This window comes from Trichechus manatus, unplaced genomic scaffold (assembly GCF_000243295.1).
Source record: "Trichechus manatus latirostris isolate Lorelei unplaced genomic scaffold, TriManLat1.0 scaffold00049, whole genome shotgun sequence".
Taxonomy (NCBI): domain Eukaryota; kingdom Metazoa; phylum Chordata; class Mammalia; order Sirenia; family Trichechidae; genus Trichechus; species Trichechus manatus.
This window is the reverse complement of record NW_004443985.1, coordinates 7,460,404-7,481,998: the sequence shown is the minus strand read 5'-3', so window position 1 is coordinate 7,481,998 and position 21,595 is coordinate 7,460,404. Positions and strand designations below refer to the sequence as shown.

At 46.1% G+C, this 21,595-nt stretch overlaps 1 protein-coding gene across 1 annotated transcript in view; it reads right to left on the bottom strand.

Annotated features, from left to right (window-relative positions):
- OSBPL10 (oxysterol binding protein like 10) overlaps window positions 1-21,589 on the bottom strand; it is a 323,121-nt gene extending 301,532 nt beyond the window's left edge. Inside the window, exon 1 of the mRNA XM_004377355.3 lies at window positions 21,434-21,589. The gene's annotated coding sequence lies outside the window, so the exon portion shown is untranslated. The remainder of the gene's footprint in view (window positions 1-21,433) is intronic.
- Between the last annotated feature and the right edge of the window lie 6 nt (window positions 21,590-21,595).

Sequence of the window (21,595 nt, the reverse complement as noted above, 5' to 3'; positions counted from 1 at the left end):
CGGATTTTGTTTTAAAGTCTATTTCATCTGAGATTAGTATTGCCACTCCTGCTCTTTTTTGGTAGCTGTTTGCTTGATATATTCTCTCCATCCTTTGATTTTTAATAAATTTACATCTTTGTTTCTAAGGTGTGTCTCCCGTAGACAGCATATTGATGCGTCCTGTTTTTTTTATCCATTCTGTCACTCTGTGTCTCTCTATGGGTACATTTAGGCCATTTACATTCAGTGCAATTATTGATGGGTGTGAGTTTACTGCTCATTTTGTAGTGCTTTTTTTTGTGGTGGTGCTGATGTTTTCTTTGTTCCTCTTACTCTCCTGTGCTGAATTCCTTTCGACTGTGGGTTTTTTTATTTTTGTAGATTTTGTTTTTATTGAGATTTTATGTTTTTCTTCTTTATTTTGATGAGTAGGTTTGTTAACTGTCTTTGTGGTTAGCTTGAAATTTACCCTTATCTTCCTACATTTGAACGAGTCTATTATTACTTGGTATCGCCTTGCCTTCCTCTCCAATAGGAAGTTCTATACCTACACAGTTTATTCCCTCTTTTATTGTTCTGACGTTGTTGTCATTTAGAGATTAACCTCTCTGGTTTCCTGTTGTAATTCTTTTGGTTTTGGATAGTCCTTGAGAGTTCATCTCCTAGGTTGGTATCTGGCTGGTACAATCTTGCATCCTAGATTCAGGATGTGGTCTGATGTTGTCTGTTGTCAGACTGAAGGACTCCCTTTAATAATTATTGTAAGTTTTGTTTGGTTTTTACATATTCCCTCTTTCAAGGTTTTACGTATGTCATCCCATTGCCTTCTTGCCTGCACGGTTTCCATCGAATAATCAGAGCTTATTCTTATTGCTTCTCCTCTGTATGTGACTTTTTGCTTTTCTCGACCTGCTCCAAGGATTGTTTCTTTGTCTTTGGTTTTAGTGAATGTGATTATGATATGCCTTGGTGATTTTCTTTTGGGCTCTATCCTATGTAGGGTTCGTTGAGCTTCTTGGATGGTCAGCTTTTCATCTTTCATGATACTGGGGAAGTTTTCTGTCAGCAGTTCTTCAACGATCCTCTCTGTGTTTTCTGTTTTCTCCCCATGTTCTGGAACTCCAATCACTCACAAATTTTTGCTTTTGATTATACCCCACATAATTCTCAGGGTTTCTTCATTTTTCTTTTCTGATTTTTCCTCAGAGTTGTAGCTAAGTATTTGTCTTCAATTTCGCTGATCCTGTCTTCCATCATTTCAAACCTGCTCCTCAGTCCTTCTATGACACTGTCTATTTCTGAAATCTTATTGTTTACCTTTTGGATTTCTAATTGTTGTTTCTGTATGATTTCTAGTTGTGAATTTATTTTCGCATTTTGTTCCTGCATTATTTTCCTGAATTCTTCCATTTTTTTGTCTGTATGTTCCATGAATTTGTCTGCCTTTTCCATGAATTTGTCTATTTTTTCCTAATTTTTGTCTGCTTTTTGCTTCAACTCTTGGATAGCTCTGAATATTAGAGATGAATTCCCTATCAGGTAGTTCTAATGCCTTTTTCTCTACTGGAAGGCCATCTGGTATTTTATTTTGGACACCTATTGGGACCATCCTGTCCTGTTTTTTAATGTTTTGATATCGTCTGCTGTCTTCGGAACATTCAGTAGTTATTTTCTTCATTTACTGATTACAGATTTGTTTTGTCCTGCTTTTTTGTCTTATTGGTTTGTCTGCACAGGCAGGCTGTGCATTCTTTGTTCTTTGCTCATCTGTGGGCACAATACTTTTCACCTCTTTGTCCAATCGGCAGGGCTAGTCACTCAGCTACGGTGCAGCAGGGCAGGTCCAGCTAAAGGGGAGGGGCTCAGGTGGGTTGTTTGTGGCACATACTGGGGCCAACAGGGCAGGCCAGGAATCAGTGCAGGACAGGTTCCAGTAAGCCGTGCCTGTGCTGCTCAGGGATGTGATGTTCAGCATACGACACAGGTAGGCAGGAAGGAGGGGGGAGAGTGGGATGTGTGGAGCTAAGATGGGTATGGGAAAGAGGAGAGAGAGAAGAGAGAAACAGGAGTCAAAAACAAACAAAAAAAGAGTTAAGGGAGCTTGTGGTTGTTCTGTCTCCTGCTGGCAGCTCCGTGAAGCTGCTTTCCTGTACTCCCTGTCCGCCGATCTCCACTGTGGGCAGGGCAAATCCAAGCGGCATGGACCCTGCACTTCCCGGCTGGCCGAGCTACTGTAGCCAGCTAGGAATCAGTGGAGGTAGAGCAGGGGGGAGAAGGATGAGCGGTGGGAAAGCGTGTATCGCTGGTTACCAGGTGCTCTGTCTCCTGCTGGGAGCTCCGCGAAGCTGCTTTCCTGTACTCCCTGTCCACCAATCTCCGACAGGAGTCCAAGATGGCAAATCCATGCTGCATTAGCTGATAGGGGACTTCTGCACATCTCTCTCCTCGCTCTCTGTTCTCTGTCAGTTTCTTATTCCATTCAGTGCCTGGCTGAGTTCTTTATTTCTTCATTTGATGCTTAGGGTTCCAGGATGGACATTTGTCTCTGTTTGACTTAGTTTTTTGGGTCTTTGATGTGGAGGGACAGCATGGTACTTCTGTCTACAGTACCGTGTTGGCTCCGCCCCAGGCTTTAATCTTTATGGGAGCAGATCACCAAGGTCTCTCTGCTGTGGAGCTGCTGGGTAGATTCAAACCACCAACCTTTCAGTTAGCAGCTGAGCACTTAATGACTGCACCACCAAGCCTTCATCAGACCCCTAAGGGGCCTTTTTAGGCCCTGGGTGACACAAATGGTTAAGCACTCGCCTACTAACAAAAATGTTGGTGGTTCAAATCCACCCAAAGGCACCTTCAAAGAAAGGCCTGGCAATCTCCTTTGGAAATGTCACAGCCTTGAAAACCCTAAAGAGCAGTTCTACTCTGCACGCACAGGGCTGCCAAGAGTCGGAATCGACTCCTTGATGGCAACTAACAACAACCACAGCAACAACAGACCCTCGCAATTTCTGCCAAGTGTCCCAATAACGTCACTGACAGAAGAAAAACATACCACGGCACCAGTTACACGAAGTTGTCACACAAGTGAATTTACGGTTCCAAACTACGAAACAAAGCTAAAACTAACAAGTACACAAAACAAAACACTGAAAATGCGGACAAGCCACTACAACGCTGGGAAGGAAAAGGAAAGAAATCCTAAGATAAACAGAAGTTTAGACAATCCCATGATGCGGAAAACTGCAATTTAGTTTCTTCCAAGTTAGGTCATGCTTTGTTTTATTTAAAAATGACTTCATCCAGACATAAACTTGATTGCACAGACATGAGTTTAGTCTTCTTTCTTTGACACAAAGACCTCCTGAAGCATATCTTTATGTCTGTTCCATATAAACAACCTATCCTGTTATCCAGCATGAACGGGAAAAAAAAGACGACTTTTGGCTTTTAATACCATTTTCCTGAGATTCAGCTGAATCTGAAGGAAATCATGAAAACTGACATTTGAAAGAAAAATCCCAGTTACAGGAAACTCCGAATGAACTAAGCAACTGTAATAGTGATACGATGCACTTTGGGCCAAGACAGCAACAGCAGGCTTCTCATAAAAAGGAAAAGGTGCACGTTAGCCAGGTTAATAAAAATTAACCATAAAGGACTTTACTAGTACAGAGAGTGACGTAAGTATGAAAATGCTATAGGAGGAATGTGCAACAGTGCTCCTCAACGATACCTGCCAGTGTAAACTGGCTTTGTTCTGTTCAGCCTTTGAGGGACCAATCCTCTACATGAGTCGGCTGGAATACATATGGAAAAGTTCTGTGCTCTGTGGTTAGTCCGGGGGGCCAGGCGGCCCATTTTTAAGGTATTAGTAATAGGGTGGAACCCAGAAACACAAGAATCCCATAAGAAAGAGTACATTCCGCAAACACATGACCGTTTCAGCTGAAGCCCACGCTCTGAGCCTCATGAACTGGGAGAGCTCCACATAAATCAAGCTTCAGCCATCAGCACTCACACACTGTTGTTGTTGTTAGGTGCTGTCGAGTCAATTTCAACACACAGTGACCCCATGTGACAGAGGAGAAGTGCCCCATAGAGTTTTCTTGGCTGTAGTCTCTATGGGAGCAGATCACCAGGTCCTTCTTCCACGGAGCCGCTAGGTGGGTTCGAACCACCAACCTTTCAGTTAGCAGCCGAGCGCTTTACCATTGCACCGCCAGAGCTCCTTTTACAAACAGTTACAGGGCCACAATGATTCAGCTCCCCACTCAGTCCCTCAAAAGTGCAAGTAAAGAAAGGACAGAATAGGCAAGGGAAGTCCTAACCAAGGACCAGCCCGGAGATGACAAGAGTGTCTAAGACGAAAGCTCTGAACACACGGCCCTAACATAGCTTGTAAGCTGTGGTTTCTGACGAGAAAAAAGCACCAGACACCACCGACTCACAGAAAGAGATCCTGCCCCAGAGAGCTACAAAATCACTAATTAAAACATGGGGCCCTGACGAAGTAGATGGTGCCCGGCTACCACCAATAACCATCCTAACAGGGAACACAACGGAGAGTCCCTGATGGAGCAGGAGAAAAGTAGGGTGCACAACTCAAAGTGTAGTAAAAAGATCAGACTTAATGGTCTGACTGAGACTGGAGGAACCCTGGAACGCATGGCCCCTGGATTCTCTATCAGCCCAGAACTAAAACAATTTCCGAGGCCAACTCTTTAGACAAAGATTAGACTGGACTATGGGACATAAGATGATACTCGTGAAGAGTGCTTCTTAGCCCAAGTAGATACATAAGTCTAAATGGGTGGCTTCTGTCTGGAGGTGAGATGGGAAGGAGAGAGGGTTAGGAGCTGGTTGAACGGACACAGGAAATCAGGGGTGGAAAGGAGGAGTGTGCTGTGACAGTATAGGGAGAGCAATTAGGGTCACATAACAACGTATGTATAAATTTTTGTATGGAGACTAACTTGAAATGTAAACTTTCACTTAAACTACAACAATTAAAAAAAAATGGGGCCCTAAAGAACTAGATGGTGCCCAGCTACCACCAATGACCGCCCTGACAGGGAACATAACAGACAGTCCCTGATGGAGCAGGAGAAAAGTGGGGTGCAGAACTCAAATTCTAGTAAAAAGACCAGACTTAATGGTCTGACAGAGACTGGAGGAACCCCAGAAAGCATGGTCCCCAGACTCTCTGTCAACCCAGAACTAAAACCATTCCCAAGGCCAACTCTTCAGACAAAGATTAGACTGGACTATGGGACATAAAATGATACTTGTGAAGTGTGTGCTTCTTAGCTCAAGTAGATACATGAGACTAAACGGGCAGCTCCTGTCTGGAGGTGAGAAGAGAAGGCAGAGAGGGTCTGGAGCTGGTTGAATGGACATGGGGAATCAGAGGTGGAAAGGAGGAGTGTGCTGTCACAGTACAAAGAGAGTAATTAGGGTCATATAATAATGTACATATAAATTTTTGCATGAGAGACTAACTTGAATTGTAATCTTTCACTTAAAGTACAATAATAAAATAAAAATAAAAACCATGGGGCCACAAGATGTCTTCTTCGAGGAAGGCCTTTGCTGGAGAGTGAAAGAACAAAATGAATAATGTTTATCTTGCAGCAGAATGTGCTGGTATTGACTTATCCTGAGGCAAAACTCTCAGTGACATCACCTATGAAATGAGGGGGTAGGAGATCTCCAAGTTCTTCTGCAGAGTAGTAGAAAGAAAACAGGCTTTGGGGTAAAATAAATTCCAGCTCCACAACTTATGGTCTGTGTAACTTACATCACCCTAGGCGTCAATTTTTCATCTACAAAATAGGGATTCTGCCTGCATCGGTAAGGGTTAGTTGTGGCTGCAAGTATTGGCATCACAAGGGCCGGGATGACAGGTCATGTGCAAGCAGATACAGAGCAACCTTAGGAGATGTTGGCATGGAATGAGGGGATGTCTGGAGTATAGGACCGAGGGCTTTTTCGGAGTCTGAAATATGGTTTCCACAAGGCCATAGTACCCAACAGGCAGAAGTTACGACACGGAACTCTCAAGGGTTCACCATGGGGCCCAGGCCGTTCAAGAGGGAACAAGGGCTCAATGGACCACCATTACCACAGCCTCCACCAGACTGAGTCCAGCACAACTAGATGGTACCTGGCTATCACCACTGACTGCTCTGACAGGGATCACAATAGAGGGTCCTGCCTGGGCAGCACTGGAGAAAAACGTAGAACAAAATTCTAACTCACAAAAGAAGACCAGACTTACTGGCCTGACAGAGACTGGAGAAACCCCGAGAGTATGGCCCCCCGACACCCTTTTGACTCAGTAATGAAGTCACTCCTGAGGTTCACCCTTCAGTCAAAGATTAGACAGGCCCAGAAAACAAAACGAGACTAAAGGGGCACACCAGCCCAGGGGCAAGGACGAGAGGGCAGGAGGGGACAGGAAAGCTGGTAACGGGGAACCCATCGTCGAGAAGGGGAGAGTGTTGACGTGTCACAGGGTTGGTAACCAATGTCACAAAACAGTAAGTATAGTAATTGTTTAATGAGAAGCTAGTTTGTTCTATAAACCTTCATCTAAAGTACAGTAACAAAAGATTCGAAGAAATAAACGGACAGCCTGTGACTTCCACCTGCTATCTGGGAAAGAGGGGACTAAGGGACATTCTCATTTATAAGGACCTCTCACTGGTTCTGCATCCTTGGGTGGTGCAAACTGTTAACACATTCAGCTGCTAACCAAAAGGCTGGAGGTTCAAGTACACCTCAGAAGAAAGTCTTGGCAGTCTACTTCCAAAAAATCAGCCACTGAAAACCCTACGGAGCACAGTCCTACTCTAACACCCATGAGGTTGCTATGAGTAGGAATTAACTCAACGGCAACTGGTTTATTGGCTTAAACAAGTAAGGTATTTCTCCCTCATGGAATACTCCAGAGGTCAGCAGCCCAGGTGCCTCTGATTCACAAAGTTCTTAGAGGCCAGGTTTCTATCTTGATGGCCTTCATTCCAGTCACCTCAAGGTTCAAAAGGGCTGCTGGAATTCCTGCCATCATGTCTATATTCCAGTGTCAATCTTCATGTCTGTATTCCAAGAGGAAAGGAAAAAGAAGGAAAGGTACAAAGAACACACAAATGAAGCTTCCAGCAAACTACCGTGGGACAACTCTGCTTATATCCAAAATGTAACCGCATGGCATCCCTAGCTACAAAGGGGGAAAAAAAAACCTGGTGCCATGGGGGGGGGGGGGGGCACCAAATACCGTTTTATTTTGGACAGCCACGTATCCAAATAACAACTGGGATTTTATGACTATAGAAGAATGGGGGAAATGGATATATCGACAACACCCTCCCCATCTCATTGAGGCCCCTTAAGGATTAAATTGGATAATACATGTAAAGGGTCTGTGCTTCCTGGGCCCACAGATATACTCCCTTCTGTGCTGGCAAGACTGGTATTTAGTGCTCTGTGGTCTCAGCAGTTTACAAGGTCCTTTAACAACCTGGTCTATCTTTTACAGGCTCATCTCTCGCCACACCCTACACGGCCTGCACTTTACGCCCACGCCGAAAAGAACTTGTTCTCTCATATCTCCAAGCCTTTGTACTCACGGAGCCCTCTGCCAGGGAAGCCATCCGCAAGCCCTGGTCTGCATGAGTACCTCCTCTGCATTATTCTAGGGTCTCCTCGCCTGCCATGTTCCCCTTATGCGCAGGCAGCGTGGTGCTCTCATCTCAGAGGCTTCGTCTACGGCTGCACCCACCACCCTGTCTCATAAAAGCAGCTTGCATTTACTAAGCGCTTTCTCTGTACCAGCCACTGTCCTAAGCCCTTTACACACAGCTTCTCAGCCGATCCCCACAACCCCGTGACACAGGCACTACACTTCCCTCCGTTTACAGATAAGGAAACTGAGATCGGGAGGTTAAAGTGCCGGTCCAAGACCACACAGGTGGTATATGGCGGAGCTGGGATTCAAGCACAGGCTGTCGGAGCTCAGAGTCTGTGCTCTCAGCCACTACACGAGGCTGCCACCACTGCTTATATAAGGGGTCTGTGCGACATTTTATGTAAGGGGTCTGTGCGACATTTTATGTAAGGGGTCTGTGCGACATTTTATATAAGGGGTCATGTGACATTTTATATAAGGGGTCTGTGCGACATTTTAAGGAACCCTGGTGGCACAGTGGTTAAGCACTCAGCTGCTACCCAAAAGGTCAGTGGTTCAAACCCGCCAGCCACTCCATGGGAGAAAGATGTGGCAGTCTGCTTAAGGAAAGATTTACAGCCTTGGTGAGTGAAATAAGTCAATCACAAAAGGGCAAATATTGTATGAGACCACTACTATAAAAACTCATGAAGAGATTTACACACAGAGAAAACAATCTTTGTTGGTTACGGGGGAGGAGGGAAATACTAAATAGACAATAGACAAGTGGTAACTCTAGTGAAGGGTAAGACAGTACACAATACTGGGGAAGCCAGCGCAGCTTGTACAAGCAAAGGTCATGGAAGCTCCATAGACACATCCAAACTCCCTGAGGGAATGAATTGCTGGGCTGAGGGCTGTGGGGACCATGGTCTCAGGGAACTTCTAGCTCAATTGGCATAACATAGTTTATAAAGAAAATGTTCTACGTTCTACTTTTGGTGAGTAGCGCCTACGGTCTTAAAAGCTTCTGAACGGCCATCTAAGATACTCACTGGTCTCATCCCTTCAGGAGAAAGTGAGAATGAAGAAAACCAAAGACACAAGGGGAAGATTAATCCAAATGAACCACAACTACCACAGCCTCCACCAGACTGAGTCCAGCACACCTAGATGGTGCCCAGCCGCCAGCACCGACTACTCGGACAGGGATCACAGTAGAGGGTCCCAGACAGAGCTGGAGAAAAATGTAGAACAAAATTCTGAAAAAAAAAAAAAGATCAGACTTACTGGCCTGACAGAGACTGGAGAAACCCCGAGAGTATGGCCCCCAGACACCCCTTTAGCACAGTCATGAAGTCACTCCTGAGGTTCAGCCTTCAGCCGAAGATTAGACAGGCCCACAAAACAAAACAAGACTAAAGGGACACAGCAGCCCAGGGGCAAGGACGAGAGGGCAGGAGGGGACAGGAAAGCTGGTAATGGGGAAGCCAAGGTCAAGAAGGGGAGAGCATTGACGTGTCATGGGGTTGGTAACCAATGTCACAAAACAATATGTGTACTAATTGTTTAATGAGAAACTAGTTTGTTCTATAAACATTCATCTAAAGTACAATAATAAAATAAATAAAGGTTTACAGCCTTGGAAACCCTATGGGGCAGTTCTACTCTGTCCTATAGGGTCACTATGAGTCAGAACTGACTTGATGGCAATGGGTTTGGTTTTGTGTGACATTTTAGACATCCTGCAGGCCAAATCCTGCCCACTGCTTGTTTTTGTCAATAAAGTTTTATTGGACTACAGTCACACCCTCTTGTTTACAACGGGAGCATTGAGTAGTTGCCATGGAGATCATATAGCCCATGAATCCTGCCCACCCATATTAGACTGAAGGAGCCCTGGTGGTGCAATGGTTAAGTGCTCAGCTGCTAATTCAAAGCTTAGTGGTTTGACCCCTCCAGCCTCTCCGTGAGAGAAAGACCCAGTAATCTGCTCCCATAAAGATTACAACCTAGGGAACGCTATGGGGCAGTTCTACTTCATCCTACAGCATTGCTGGGAGTCGGAATCGACTCGATGGCACACAACAACAACAACACGTCAGACTGTTAAGCTCCTTAAGGCAGGGCTTGTATTTTTTGGTCCTCGCCTCTCCTGCTTTTTTGCCTGGTACCTGGCGTGTATGCAAAAGGTGCTCAACAAACATTTGGGGTATTAAACATTCCACCAACCCTAATTACATGGAAAGAGTGTGTCTGGGGGATGATGCTGCCAGCTTATTTCGGATACCGAAATTTCCCGACTCTGAATTGAGGGTCCAGGATGAGCGCTCGGAGGTTTTCATTCTATTGTTAGCAGCCTGCAATGGTTCTGATGGAGCGACTCCTGCAGAAAGGAGTGGAGGGTGATTTGTATTTGTTACCTAATCCACCTAACTCCTCCGGAAGGGGGCCTGGCCGAGCCCAGTTCTGCCCACACGTGGCGAGAGGACTAATATCACCACTTCCCAGGAAGGTCCTAACTTCACACACTAGCCCCTGACCTCACAGTTCGCTGGCCACACGGCCAGCATTTCAGATCAACACTGAACACCTCCTGGAAAAGAGCTATCAAAAACTGAGCTTGGTCGCTCTTCCATTTTTTAGCTCGCCATCAAAATATTTATAGAAAGGGACCGAAACCACACAAAAGCACAAACAGTCCCCTAAAAACTGCTACAGGCCGTGAAACATTCATAATTCAAATACCTTCTTTGACCTTCAAAGACAAGGCTTGCAACAAAAGACAGTGTATAATGTTTCTTAATTGTATCATTATTATTGATAGAACTGCGTGAGGCCCAAAGTAAAAACACTTTCCTTCTGGGCTGTGACCATATTCAAGCCAATTGAGAGTTTTCAAGAATCAGATTCTGGACAGTTTTCTTTTTCCTTCTGTCTTGGCCTGGCCCCAGATCACCACAGTCACGAGCCAGGCGGAAACGCAGAAATGCTCCTGTTTCCGTCAAAATCCTTTCTATCCTCTCCTTTCAGGACACACCTCCTCTCCTTTTGCAGACTTCCCATCACGTGCCCCCTCAGCAGACTCTGAGGAGCTCCTGGCTAAGCAGCAAATGTGGACAGTCACCTGCAACGCAACTCAAAAAGTTTCAGTCGCCCACACGGTGGGAGGAAGGGCTGAGAAATACTGCGTATCTGCTAAGGCTGGGTCTCCTACGACGAGCAAATCACCCCTTACTTGCCTTACCAGTTGCCATGGAGTTAATGCCAACTCATGGCAACTCCATGAGTGTCAGAGTAGAACTGTGTTTCAATGGCTGACTTTTTGGAAGTAGATCACCAGCCTTTTCTTCTGAGGTGCCTCTTTATGGACTTGAACCTCCAGCCTTTCGGTTAGCAGCCATAACTCACCCCTAGGTTCCGTGAGCGGAGCCCTGGTGGCACAGTTAAGACCTTGGCTGCTAACCAAAAGGTCAGCAGTTCAAATCTACCAGCCGCTCCTTGGAAACCTTACAGGGCAGTTCTCCTCTGTCCTATAGGGTCGCTGTGAGTCGGAAGCGACTTGCCGGCACCAGACAACAACAGGTTCCATGAAGTTACTCGTTGGTCTGACTGAAGTACTAGAGTGACGAACTTCTGCTGAAGGCCGACCGTGAGCCCAATGACTGTGCTGGGGCCAGAGCCTGTGCTAGCCTCACAAAAACACTACAAGGTTAGTGTCATTTTACAGATAAGGAGACCAAGGCCCAAAGAGTTAAGTAACCTGCTCAAGGTCACACAGCAAAAAGGAGGCAAAGCCAGAATGGGAAGGAGGTCGGCTCGACTCCCCAGTCTGTGCCCCAACAGACTGCCCCTCGCAGGAGCAATGCGGTTCGGCTGAGGAAAAGGCAGCCCCTGCTTTCCAAAGCTCTCAGGGTAACAACACACAAGTCAGCGAGGACAGTGGGCAACCCAGACGTTCACACACTGCTGGTGCGAGTGTGAAACGGCTCGACCACTTTAAGAAACAGTCTGAGGGCTTCTAATGAAGTTAAGTATACACCTACCCTAAAAAAAAAAAAACCAAACCAAACTCGTTCCCGTCAAGTTGATTCTGACTCATAGTGACCCTACAGGACAGTGTAGAACTGCCCCATAGGGTTTCCTAGGAGCAGTTGGTGGATTTGAACTGCCGACCTTTTGGTTAGCAGCCGAGCTCTTAACCACTGCGCCACCAGACCTCCATACACTCACCTTATGTCCCAGCAATTCCAATCTTTGGTGTTTACCCCAGAGAATTGACTTGTACACAACAGGAGTTTTATAATAGCCAAACCCACTGCCCTCGAGTCAAATCATAGCAACCCCATACGGTTTCCTAGGCTGTAAATCTCCACGGAAGAAGATTGCCACATTTTTCTCTCGCTGAGCCACTGGTGGTTTCAAACTGCCGACCTTCCAGTTAGCAGTTGATGGCTTTAACCACTGCGCCACCAGGGCTCCTTTTATAACAGCCAAAAACTGAAAAGAATCCAAATGTTCGTCTACAGGTGAATGGATAAACAAACCGTGGTGTAACTATACGGTGGAATACCACTCATCAATCAAAAGGAAGAAATTGCAGACTACAGACAGGCACAACATGGATGAATCTTACAGCATTATGCTGAGCTAAATACGCTAGACTCCAGAAAGGATACTCTGCCTGCGTGGTTCCATTTGTATGAAATCCAAGTACAGACAAAATTAATTCATGGTGCTAGACATCAGACAGGGATTGCAGTGGAAGGGAAAATGACTGGAAAGAAACACAAAGAAACTTCCTGAGGGTGGAGATGGTCTCTGTCTCTCGGAGCAGAGGTTAACACGGTGTAAACAATTGTCAGAACTCATCCAAGTGAATGCAAAGACCTGGGCCTTGCAGTATATGTTAATTACACCTTTAAAATAAACCCTCAGGCTAATGAGTCATTCGGATGATAGAATGGAAAACATGGATTATTACATGTATACTTCCAAAACCGATTGCTCATTAGTATTGAAAGAAACACGAAAGGAACTCTTTTTTGCCTGTTAAAGGAAATTAGGTTTTTTTATTCACGGGCATTAGAAACCAATTTCGTTCACAATATCACCTGCCATTTGCCCACAGGGCCTGTCTAGTAGACAGAGATGAACATATCCAACTCTTCTTAACCAGCCCGCTTACAGTCGGGACAGTCACCTGTGCCTTCCCAAAGCAAGAGGTGCCTGTCACCATGGCAACCACTGAAGGGTGGAAAAAGTGGAGGGAGGAAGGGAGACAAAAATCTTAAGAACCACCAGAGAACTGCGACTGTGTGGGAGGCTGAATCCTGGCTTTCCAAGATACCCAGGCCTTCGTCCCTGGAACCCATAAATGTTCACTTCTATGGCAAAAACTTTGCAAATGTGATTAAAGATCTTGAGATGGGGAGAGTCTTCTGGATTATCTGAGTGAGTCCTAAATGCAAGTGTCCTTATATGCCGGAGGGAGAGGGAAATTTGACAAAGACAGAGGAGAAGGTGATGTGAAGGAGGCAGAGGTTGGAGGGATGCAGCCACAAGCCAAGAAATGCTGGCGGTAACCAGCAGTCAAAGGAAACCAACACAGACTAGAAGTCTAAAATCCAGTATTGCTTCTGGCAGCAGTCCCCATTCTCTCAAGATCGACTCAAACATCTAAGAAATATTCAAATTAATGAAAGTTATTTTTCTTCTTTGAAGAGAACATCTTCACGACCTTGAGGTAAGCAAAGATTTCCTAAAGAGGACTCAGAAAGAACTAAGCATTAACGGGGGAAAGTGACAAAGGGGACAACGTTAAAATTAAGACTCTCTGTTTATCAAGGCACTGTTATGAGACAAAATGGCAAACTGCAGAGTGAAAGAAGATACCTGCCCTCTCTATATACGTGCTTCCCGTGCCGAATATGCAAATATCCATCAAAGGACTCGCACCGAGACTATAAAAGAACACTTACAAGTAAGTCAATAAGAAAAAGACAGATAAATGGGCATAGAACTTTAACAGAACCTCACTGCAGTGCAGTGAAAATTACTTAATATGGCCTCTCTAGCCATAGTCTTTGTAATAACCACCAAATTATTGGGTGGGACTATGCAAATGAGGTGCTTGTGCCCACCACAGGGATTGGACAACTTGCTAATAACGTAAATAGGGCTCATGGCACCCTTGTGGGAGTGGGACCATGAAAATAAGGTATATGAAACCCCAGTGAGGGGATTGGTCAGTTTTGCCATCCCGCTAGGCTTAAAGGGAGACACACAGAGAGAGAGGGGAGCTGTAACATGGAAGACAGCAAGAGATGGAGGCACGAGATGGCAGGAACCAGGAGACCGGTGTGAGACAGCTGCAGTGGGGCTTGGTGACCCTTGGAGCTAAGTGGTCCCCAGCAGGACCGGGTGGCAGAGAGAGAGAAGAAGCTGTCCTCATTGAAAAACTATATCCTGAGTCGTTTCTGATCCTGATCCTGAATTGTACCTTGTTACTTCCCTAATAAACCACTTAACTGTAGTACAGTTCATGGGTTTGTGAGTTCTGTGGGACGCTGCAGCAAATCACCAAACCCAAAGACAGGAGGGAGCGTACTGAGGGGTGGAGGAGTAGTTGGTGTTAGAGATGATGGAGTGGGACAGCAGTTTGGAAAAGCTGGACATTTGAGACATCTTCAACCTCTACCTCATAGGAACCAGCTTTGCACTGATCCTTATAAAAGAAATTATTCATTTACTCACAAAACGTAACATCCAAATGGCCAATAAACACACAAAAAGGTGTTCAATTTTATTAGTCATCAGGGAAAGACAAATTAAAACCACAATGAGATATCACCACACATCCACCAAACCAAAACTAATTCCACTGCCATGGAGTCGATTCCAACTCATAGCAACCCTATAAGACAGAGTAGAACTGCCTATAGGGTGTCCAGGGAGTGGCTGGTGGATTTGAACTGCTGACCTTTTGGTTAGCAGCCAAGCTCTTAACCACCGCGCCACCAGGATTGGCTAAAATGAAAACAAAAGACAATACCAAGCGGGTGAGGATGTAGGGCAGCCGGAACTCTCATACACTTCTGGTGAGAGCATTAACTAGTAACAACCATGTTGGAAAACAGTCTGGCAGTATCTAGTAAGCTAGACATTTGCCAACTCTATAACCCAGTATTTCCACTCCTAGGTACACACCCCAGACACGCATACAAGCGTCCTCCAAAACGCCAGAATGCTCCTTAGAAGTGAAGATGGCGAGACTTTGTCTCGGTTACTTTGGACGTGTTATCAGGAGAGACCAATCCCTTACAGAAGGACATCATGCTTAGTAAAGTAGAGGGTCAGCAAAAAAGAGGAAGACCCTCAAGGAGATGGACTGGCACACTGGCTGTAACCGTGAGCTAAAGCACAGCAATGATTGTGAGGATGGTGCAGGACCAGGCAGTGTTTCATTCTGTTATATATGAAGTCACTATGAGTTGGAATTGACTCGACGGCACCTAACAACAACAAGATGTTCATGGCAGCATAATTCATAAGAGCCCCAACGTGGGATGAAGCCAAATGTCAGTCTACCACAGATACAAATGCATTATGCAATGGACCACCAAATGGACTCGTACAAGAGAATGCCAAACAGCAGTGAGAACGAAAAGACCACAACTACACACAGCAACATGGATGAACCTCACACACACAACGCTAAGAGAAACCAGACTCAAAAGATGACATACTGTACGACTCCATTCACAGGAAGTTGAAAAAAGGTCAAACTAATTTATAGCGTTGAAGGTCAGAATAGTGGGCACCCATAGGGGGTGAAAACTCGGGTGGTGTAGTGGTTAAAAGTTCGGCTGCTAACCAAAAGGATGCCAGTTCAAATCCACCAGGTGCTCCTTGAAAACTCCACAGGGCAGTTCTCCTCTGTCCTTTAGGGTACCTATGAGTCAGAATCGTCTGGACGGCAATGGGTTTGGTTTTATGAGGGGGTGGCTATAAAGGGCAGGGGGAGTATCTGGTGGCTATTTTTTGATCTGGGTGGGCTCCATTTACAGTAATTCACTGAAATGTAGGCTTATTTGTGTGTTTTTCTAAATATATGTTAGACTTCAAATTTACCCAAAAAACCTCAGTTATTCAGAGATTATGTGAAAAAGCTTAAGCAGCTTTTCTTTTTCTCAATAATTTTTTCAAACTACAAAATGGATACAAGTTCACTTTAGGTTAAAAAAAATGGAAGAAAGAAAAGAGAAAGAAATAAAAATCACCCATAATTACACCAATCGAGGAAAACCACGGTAACCATTTCGGTATAAATCTTCCCAAATTCAAGACACTTTAAAAAGGGGGGAAGGGAATACAGCAGGGAGTGGTTAACACATAGCAGGTCCCCAGTAAATGTTTTGACAACCAAAAAAGAATAAATCATACACACTGCTTTGCAGCCTAGTCAACCAGCCCTTCATTATTATTGTCAATGAAACAATCTAGGATCCTGTCATGGATTGAAGTGTGTCCCCCAAAAATACATGCATCAATTTGGCTAGGCCATGATTCCCAGGATTGTGTGACTGTCCACCATTTTGTCATTGAATATGATTTTCCTATATATTATAAATCCTACCTCTATGATGTTAATGAGGTGGGATAGGCACCAATTATGTGAATGAGGCAGGGCTCAATCTACAAGATTGGATTGTGTCTTGAGCCAATCTCCTCTGAAGAAAGAAGCAAGCAGAGAGACAGGGGGACCTCATACCACCAAGAAAGCAGTGCCAGGAGCAGAGCACATCCTTTGGACCCAGGGTTCCTATGCGGAGAAGCTCCCAGTCCAGGGGAAGATTGATGACAAGGACCTTCTGCCAGAGTTGACAGAGAAAGCCTTCCCCTGGAGCTGATGCCCTGAATTTAGACTTCTAACCTACTAGACTGCGAGAGAATAAACTTCTGTTTGTTAAAGCCATCCACTTGTGGTATTTCTGTTACAGTAGCACTAGATAACTAAGACAGCACCCAACAAGGAATATCCCACCCACCACCAAAAAATGAATTGGAAGCTGGTTCTGTATTTGCAGGATCCTCTTTTCTCCAAACAAAACAAAAAGTGAATGGCAGACAAGACCCCTAAATATTCAAGCACCAGTTCTTAGATCTAATATGAAATTCTTTCCTAGAATACCTGTCTTTACGGGCAACCCCAAAGTAGTTCCATTTTGGTTCGAGACCAGACTTAGGCTGTACAAGTTTACACATCCAATTTCATACTAGCAACGGGCATCTCACATTGAACAGTCCACACAGAACTCTGCCCCCATCTTCCCCACAAACACGTTCTTCCCCTGTGATCCTCATCTCCATAAATGACACCTCATCCTCCCAGCCTCTCAGGCTACAATTCCAGAGTTATCCTTCATCCTCTCTATCACCAACCCATCAAGCAATTTCCGTCCTGGAGATCGACTTCCAAAAGATCATAGCTGTTGAAAGCCCTATGGAGCACAGTTCTATCCTGACACACATGGGGTCACCATGAGTCAAAACACCTCCCAAACCTGTCCTTTCTCTCCACTTCCCCACCTCCCAAGTCCCAGCCCCCAGCATCTCTTGCCAGAACCACTGCGATGGTCTCCTAGCTGGTCTCCCCGCTTCCAGTCTCAGTCCTCATCTGCACCCAGCAGTCAGAGTGAATGCTTCTCAGCATAAATCCGACCATGTCACCCCCCAGCCTAAAATCCTTCCTGCACAACTAGAACACCATCTGAAATTCTAACCCCGGCCTGCAAGGCGCTGTGTGATCTGGCACCAGCCTGCCTCCCCAAGCTCCGAGATTCCCTCTGCCCCTGGTCCACTCAGCTCCAGCCACTCAGTCTTTGGGCATCAAATGAAGTCTGTTCCCACCGCATGGCCTTTGCACTGACTGTGCCGCCTGCCTCGAGTGCTCTCTTCGTCTGCTTCTTCTGTCTCCTGGCTCAAATGACGTCACCTCCTCAGACACCCTCCCTGATCTAAAGTGTGAAAACCAAAAAAGCAAGCAGTAAGATAGTGCTCCAGACTAAAAAGTGAACAGCAGTAAAGACGCTGCTGTTGTTAGCTGCTGGCGAGTTGATTCCGACCCATGGCGACCCCATGTGTGCAGAGACGAACTGCTCCACAGGGTTTTCAAGGCTGTGACCTTTCAGCAGCAGGTCGCGAGGCCTGTCTTCCAAGGCACCTCTGGGTAGCTTTGAACTGCCAACCTTAAGGTTCGTCGTTGAGTGCTTAACCATTTGTGCCACCCAGGGACCCCTAGTAAAGACCCTAGATCCACACTTAAAATTATTTCCACAAACTCTTGCCTTTATCTCATTGTCCCTTCTTAACCCTCACTGCGCTTGACACTTGCTGCAATTTCCTTGTTCATTTGTTTAGATGCATTGACTCTTCAATGTCATCCTGTAAGTCTATACAGTTCTATTATATCTGAAATGTTTTCCTTAAAAAAAAACAACCAAACTCGTTGCCATCAACTCCAAGACTCATAGCGACCCTATAGGACAGAGCAGAACTGCCCCCATTGAGTTCCCAAGGAGCAGCTGGTGGATTTGAACTGCCAACCTTCTGGTTAGCAGCTGTAGCTCTCAACCCCTGTGCCACTCTCCCATGTCCTCTCTCTATGCCATTTAGTCTGTGCTTTGGCCCAAGCTGCCTTCCTAAGGCCCTGGTGTTGGGGCTGAGGGTGCTGCAAATAAAGGCAGAATATGATGCTGACTGTTAAATGTAAGTTTCACAGCAACTTGAGGACATGCAAGAGGGTATCAGGGTAAATAAATCTTAGTGGTTGATTTGGTGTTAAACCCTGGGAGCAGTTGAAGGGCATTACAAACAGCTCAGCAACCTAGGAGGATTCACCAAGAAGTGAGTGGCTTGGGGATGTGTCATTAGCTGTACAGGACTGGAAAAGAACTGCCAAAGGAAGATGCTGGAAGGCCCAAAAAGGAAGGCAGCATGAATCAGTTAACCCACCTATTTGCACCAAGGTGTTCCCCTGGGCCCCCCAGGCTAGGAAGGGGCTCCATCTACTTTTGAATTCTGAGTCTCTTCTACTGCTTCATGAGAAGACGTCCCTGGTGGAACTCCAGCTCCTGGGACTGTGTTTGGTACAGCGTTGTTGTTGTTAGCTGCCCTCCGAGTACGTTCCGACTCACGGCGACCCCATGTGCGCAGAGTAGAACTGCTCCATAGGGGTTTCCAAGGCTCTGACCTCTCGTGAGCAGATCGCCAGGTCTGTCTCCCCAGGCACCTCTGGCTGCATTCGAACTCCCAACCTCTGGGCCAGTCGTCAAGGCTTAACTGTTTGCACCACCCAGGGACTCCTTTGGTACGTAGTTGTTGTTAAAAGAGAGCTGGTGGAGCAGTGGTTAAGCACTCAGCTGTTAACCAAAAGGTTGGCGGTTGGAACTCACCAGTTGCTCCACAGGAGAAATATATGGCAATCTGTTTCTGCAAAGATTATAGCTTTGCAAACCCTATGGGGCAGTTCTCCTCTGTCCTGTAGGGTTGCTGTGAGTACGAATCATGGGTTTGGTCTGTCACTGTTAGTTGTCCTCCAGTGGATTCCGACTCACGGCCACCACATGTGTGCAGAACAGAACGGCTCCATAAGGTTTTCAAGGCTGTGACCTTTTGGAATCAGACTGCCTAGGTGATCGGTAAAATAGTCACTGACTCTATTAAGAAGCAAATGAACACATTTTCAAGTTTTCTATCTTCATCCTCTTCTCTCTAGTCACCGACCCAGATCTCCTTTTATAAGACCCCCTGAGAAGCAAGAAGTGTGCAATCACAAAACCATCACAAATCTTTTCCAGATCACTAATGGACCCTCGCCATCGTTCAGAGAACACGGATGTGGGAAATATAAACCGCGACACTAAAGCATCAACCATTAGAACGAGACAATGCTTCTGGAGTGGGTAGTAGACTTGGAAAACAGGCTATTGCGGTAAGGACAAACCTCAGCAGACAGCTGTAAATCACAGTAAACAAACTCAACAGTGTACACAATGCCACTCTCACCTACGCTGCCTGCAGTCGCATGAAATGATGCTGATGATTTCGCCTCTTCTCAACCTTGCCTCCAATGTAAACACCCAAATGGATTTCCAATTATGCAAAAGCATGAGTTATTCCAATTCCTCCTAAATCCACCCCAAAGAACAAATCCTTTAATACATGTTGCAGGTAAAATACTGTCCCCAAGAAAGTAAAATAACTGTGATCCAGGGTAAAAGCTCTGTTGGCATCATAAGCTACTTGAAGAAAAAGCATTAAAAGTGATTGCCCAACGCCTAACCAAAATGCTGTCACCGACAAGACACAGTAACAAGGTACAATAACCAAGACACAATAACCAAGACCTAAACTCACATTTGGTCACCTCATCTCTCTCTTCCTTCACACTCTACCTATTCTGTTTCAGCTTTCAAGAATTGAAACGGGACTAAACTACAATTTTAAAAAATTATTTAAAAAAAAAAAAAGAATTGAAAGGGGAAAGGGAGAGGCAAGAGAAATAAAAGGATTCAAAAGTTAAAGTGCAACTTTGATGAACCTAGTAACAGATCCCCAAGGAAAGCCAGGGGCCTCGGAACGTTCTCTATCAATAGTAAAACAACCTGGTTTCCATACGCACAACATCTGCTCGCCATGCTTCAGCTGGAATGTTCAGTCTGAACATTTCCAAACAAGCTACAGGAAGACATGGCCAAGTTAAGAATCTAGTTTAACCAACAGACATAGGCAAGACCCCCGGAGTGTGATTCCAATATCACAGCACCGTAAGAGCGCCAAGTCTATTAAGATCCATCCGCTATAAAAGGCAAACAAAAGATCCCCTTTCCAGAAAATCCTCTTCCACTCGCATGAACAATTCATACTTCCTTCTGGCTTCTTTCTGAAAAACAAACTAAAAAATCCGAAAGAGCAGTACCACATCTACTCCTTTTAAGTCTTCCTGATTACAATAGTCCCGGCACTACCACCACCCCAAGTGTGCCAGGGCGCTTCCCTAGACATCCTTATCCGCCCACGTGTCCATATTCCCAACCGTAGCGGAGAGAAAGAAGAAAACTTCAAAAAGCACCGAGAGGAGAAATAATAATAATAATAATGTAAAAAGCAAACTGTCCATTCCGAAAGGGGAGAAAATGTTAAAACCAACAAAAAACCCACTAAATTTCCTTTGCAGAGATTGAAGGTTCAAACCGCCAACTGGAGAGGGGATACTGCATGCGCGTTAGTGGGCGCTGAAGATGACAAGTGGCAGGGGTTTTGTGGTGGTGGTTCTTGTTTTAATCACCAAAGTTTAAAACGAACTATTTTGTGAAGAGAACTGCTGTGAATGGACCAGACGTGTTAACGCTTTTGCTGCCGAGCACAAAGCCGGCCTCCTCTGCCTCCCTTTCTCGGCTGTTCTTCACTGGTGCGGGAAACGGCTAGCAGGCCAGGCACGGGGACCAGGACGCTCCCCCTGCCACTCCCGTCCCTGCAGGTGCCAGCACAGAAGGGAACCGGGGCTCTCGCCTCTCTCTCTGCCCCTGCGGTGCGATCCCGGGTGGGCTCGTAGCGCCCCCAGCCTGGGCACCCCACCTCGAGGGGGAGCAGGGACGCAGGGAGGCACGGTGAGAGCCAGACCCCGTCGCCGGTGGCCCCATCGCGCGCGCACACACCACACACACACACTGCGCGGCGCGCGGGGAGGGGCGCGCGGTGCGCGGCCGGCGGGCGCGTTACCTGTTCTGCCAGCCCTGGAGGAGGTTGGTGTATTTGCTGAGCACGCCCTCAAGCGCTGGCTCCCTCCGGCGGCCGCCTCCCCCGGACGGGCTAGCGGCCACCGAGCCCGGGCTGCTGCGGCTGCCTCCTCCGCCAACCCCGGCCGCCGGCGACCGCCCGGAG